We start from the raw sequence: 5,000 nt of genomic DNA, 5'->3' as shown, positions 1-5,000 counted from the left end.
ATTTTAGAATAAGCGAAAGAAGTGGAATTTTGAAGCAAACGTCATAGGGGTTAGATTCTCATACGTAACAAACAGACCAAATAAAAGTACTGTTATCAAACATTTAATGACTGCCTGCTCTTTTTTTTCGTGAAGTTGTTCTTTCTTCGTGTTTGCGAATTCGCCGAAGCGCTGCAAAGTGTATATTTTCTTCCTTTCCTCTATAGAGAAGATATCTGTTCACAAGCATTGCTACTATGACCATTTTATTTTCCTTTGGATTTCAAAACTACGTTAATTAAACAGAACCAATGAAGTTTTGAGCCTTGATTTCAGACACCTGTTAATTTTAACAGGGATATTCCCGTTTTAATGGTCCGCAATAGGCCATTTCCGAGTTCATGTCTGCCTCCTCTTCAAAGCGAGTTTAAGTGCGAAGTTTTTGTTATGAAGATTAGGTCGTGTTCCATTGGGATCAACCGTTTCAACCACAACCGGTTTAGGTTGAAGCGGTTGAGGTTTCCCAATAGAACACTTTTCCAACCGTTTCTCGGTTGAAACGCGTTAACTCCTGGGAGTAGTTATTACCAGACTTCTCAGCGGTTACAAGTTGAGGGAAGCAACACGGTAGGAGCCCGCGGTCGACTTTAAATGGCCCGCGTAGACGACAGCGGTCGCTGCCAATGCTTTCTCAACCGTTTCAACCTAGTTTGATGCCGGTTGAAAAAGTTGATCAACCAAAAACGGTTTTTTTCGGAATAGAACACTAAAAAACCCAACTAGCCCAAAGCAACTAAACTGAACGGTTGATCCCAATGGAACACGACCTAACTTAGTTTTCATTCCTACGTAAAGTAGAACTAATTACCATCACAGAAACTTCGCACTTAGACTCGCTTTGAAGAGGAGCCAGACATGAACTCGGAAATGGCCTATTACTAACTTTAAAATCTTGAGAGAGCTGGATCGAGAAGAAAATGACGTCAAAGACTCCATAGTTTAAGAATGCAATGCGTGTGTACAATGCAGAATTATTCTCCGTCGTATAATGCTACGCACTGCAGGATTCATTATGCACATTTCGCCACTAGTTTCCAGGCCATCAAGGTTCAAAGCAATTGTTGTGCAAATCTCCCCCTAATAAAAGGGTAGTGTGAAGCATGAGAAGTGTCTTTTTTTCGCGTGCATTTCCAGGCCGCGGTTGTTCGTACATGTTCACTATGTCGAATGAAGAAGGAGAACCTTCGGCTCCAGCCGATCAAGAGACGCGTTTCTCTAGCTTGGAAGCCAAACTGGATGCCTTGTCATCAAGTTTTGAAGCTCTAGCTCACAAGTTTGACGCCCGGTCGAGCGCTAGACCAACTGGGTCACAGAAGTCAGACCTCGAAGAAGATTTACGGCTGGCGGAAAGCGATGACGGGTACGACCCAGCAGAAAGTGTCGTCAGTCATAAGGACGAAACGGCGGATCTTCCCTACGAGGACCTTTTTAAGGACTGTCGGTAGTTTGGTCTCGTTTGAAACCTTATTTGTTTCCTCTTTTCAGCCTACTGGGCAAAGTGTTGCAGAAACTGAAAGTGGAAGAAGTTCCAAGCGCGGTTGTGATAGCTTCTCCTATGTACTGTAGATGGCATCTGTTGCATTGAATCATGTAGATAACTAAAAACCTTATCTACATGATTCAATGCAACAGATGCCATCTACAGTACATAGGAGAAACTAAACGATGTTTAAAAGACCGTTTTAATGAACACCGCCGCACTTTAGATAACGCGAACACCAAATCCAAACCTACTACAATCGCAGAACATTTCCTCTCCTCTCCCCACAACATCTCCAAGGACATGCAATTAATTCCTATCGAAAAAATATTAAATAAAAGAGACTATATCCGTAAGGCCAGGGAAGCTTTTTTAATTTCAAAAGGCAGGACAATTGATCCCAACGGTCTTAATTCCGCGCCATGGTAGAAGTCTTGGGTAAATAGCCTGAGACGACATGTGGTTACTAGCAAAGTACTGAACCCAGAAAGATTGAAGAAAATAAAAGGGAATCGAGAAACATTGGCTTCTGGGATGACATGTTGATCATGCAACTTCTTTCCACCACAAGTGTAAACGTGCACTGACAGCATCTGACTGCTTTGTAAACAAAAGTTGAAAGCCGAAGTTAAACCTTGTCCGACAGGGTTAGTAACTGGATGGGCGACCTAAGAAATATATCACTCAGTAACAGAAGCATCGGACCGAAAATTCTATTTTAATGCTATCAAATGCAAACCAAGCAAGATACAGATTTTGTTAGCTTGCTTTATGCAAAACAATTATCGATGTAAAAGTAAATAAATATGGATACACAGTTTTTAAGAAGAGCAGAAGGAAGTTTCAGGACGGTCGATCCAGAATAAAATATTTTGGGGGTCATTTTGTTGAAACTCAAGCACGCTTCCAACGAACCTGTTTATTTTCGTAACTTATGCTTTACCACAAAAATTCTCCCCGTATCACATTTCAACACATGTATGCAAATTTGCTAAGCTCGAAAATTACACAACATGATAAATTTACAAAAGCTGGAAATTTCACAGAAATATTTTCCAGCGAAACATTTATTGAAACAAGCAACATATTTGCTATAAGAGGCAAGAAACCCTTCCTATTTCAGTTGCGTGCGTGCAAGCGAAACACACAATCACAAAGCATATGCAATTAAATAAATTTCTGACAGTTCACATCAAACCCTTTTCGAAAGAACCTTGACCGTACATAATAAAGCACAAAAGAGACAACAAGCTTTCATTCAAATAATTTTTCACTGTCACATTTCCAATTTTTTTAACCTTTGCAGAGTTGAGTACAAAATAAAAGTTACTTGCCAGACCAACAGGCAAACTCTAAATAGATGCGACTTCAGTAAACACTGTGAGACACACAACAGAGATCACAGATCTACTTGTGGTGTTCGATTCCTTCTCTGTCTTTATTGCACCCGTAACTTACCAGAGAAATTTCCATTTGGTTTCAGTGTTGTACGTAACACCACCTTGGCGAAATATTAGAAGTACAGATTATTCCGATTTCGGCTCGACGGGCGAAAGATTCACGCTGTCGAAGTCCATTACTCGTCGCTTTTAAGATTCCAGATCTTTATGTTTCACCGCCTGTCTTGACGTTCCATTCTTGAGCTCCATATGGGTATATTTTCTTTAAACATGTACTAAAACGCCATTCACGTTACAATGACCTTCGACAGCATTACAGGTTAATTGTGCAGAGCAAGCTACGCATTACCCCAGCCCCCTCAAACCTAACAAAATACGCACAGAAGACTCTATGCACAAAGACACCACTTACAAGGGGAGTGACAGGCAAGACTTTTCCCGACACGGAAAAAAAAAAATAACAAAAAACCCACGAAGTTAAACACAGATTCCGACTGGGTTTGCCATACTGGCAACCCAGTAAAGAGCTGCTCATATATCGAGCTTGGGTTACCTGTGGTTTGACATATGATATCTGTGGTCCACACTGGTGGCTACGCAGTTATTCAAGTCAAGCATCGGCTGGATGTAAACTTAAGGCTGAGTGTTTATTTTTAATTTTCTTAGAGCTGCTTTTTTCTCTGTATTGCAATTTTTGGCATATCTTTAGAAGCTCTGATAAGGTTACATGATGCCTGGAGGACCTATGTCTAGAACAGAAACAAAAGGACTGAGCGAAAGAGAACGACAACGACAAAACAGAATACCAGTAATAGCTCATACTTAGCACACAAATTCTTTCCTTGGGCACTAAACCGTTTGTTATTTCATAGGCAGCCCAAGCTTGCGTCACTACAGACACCCGTTGAGAATTTAAACGCGTTATAAGACTTTATTTGTATGGGAAATAAAATACCGTCGATTATGAAGCCTAAAAAATGTTCAATTTAACGTTCATTCAATAAAAGGAATAAAAATGACTCACCTCTGGTGTATTCTTGTGCTTTTTGAAGCTTATTTTACCATTTCGGGAAGTCCGTGTTTTCAATGTTCTAAGACGAAGTCAAGGCTGCACACTAAGATTTCGACCGTTGTCAGCTCAGAGGCGTTTGCACCTCGAAAATCCATCCCAGCCGCGATTTTTTCACTCAAACCTAAAGCCACATCATTTGCGAACCTCCGTGAATGTTTCGTCGTCAAAAATCCCTACGCACTTGGCTGGAAATGAGTATTTTCTGCTTCGATTCCACGATAGCTGATGAATTTAACAGCTGCTGATAACCGAACAGGACACGGAGCTTGGTTCCGAAGTCAAATTAACTCCACCCGATGAGGTACAGTCATTACGTGACAGGGACTTCCCGAAACGGTAAAATATAAAGCTCCAAAAGGCACAAGAATACACCAGAGGTGAGTCATTTTTATTCATTTTATTGAATGAACGTTAAATTGAGCATTAGGCTTCATAATCGACGGTATTTTATTTCCCATACAAAGTCTTTAGGCTGGGACACACTAGTAGGCGACAATGCAAGTCGCAGCGACATGTCTCTGCGACAAATTGCTCCATGTGTACTACTTGCAAAACGACACGACGCCTGTTCGGAGCACATGCAGTGATCTCGTATGAGGGGAAATGTGAACTAGTTTTCTAATTCAATATGGCTGACCATATGACACTCTCTCATTGGTTCATTTATATTTTGTGGCAGCGACTTGTTGCCGGAAGTGTACACACGATGCGACAACGCTGCTTTAGCTAATTTTGTCGCTGCGATAAGTCGCACGAATTCAAACTGGTTTGAATTCGTGCGACTGATTGCAGCGACAAAATTCTGCCGCAGCGACAATGATTTTCATGAAATTAACCGTGTCACACAAGGCGATTTGTTGCGGCGACTTGTCCCCGCGACGTGTCGCAGCAACTTATCGCCTAGTGTGTCCCGGCCTTTATAACGCGTTTAAATTCTCAACGGCTGTCTGTAGTGACGCGAGCTTGGGCTGCCTATGGTGTTTTCAGAAGTTTAAAGCACCCAAACGTT

This window comes from Montipora foliosa, chromosome 6 (assembly GCF_036669935.1).
Source record: "Montipora foliosa isolate CH-2021 chromosome 6, ASM3666993v2, whole genome shotgun sequence".
NCBI lineage: Eukaryota > Metazoa > Cnidaria > Anthozoa > Scleractinia > Acroporidae > Montipora > Montipora foliosa.
The sequence above is the reverse complement of the archived record's forward strand: the minus strand, read 5'-3'. Positions refer to the sequence as shown.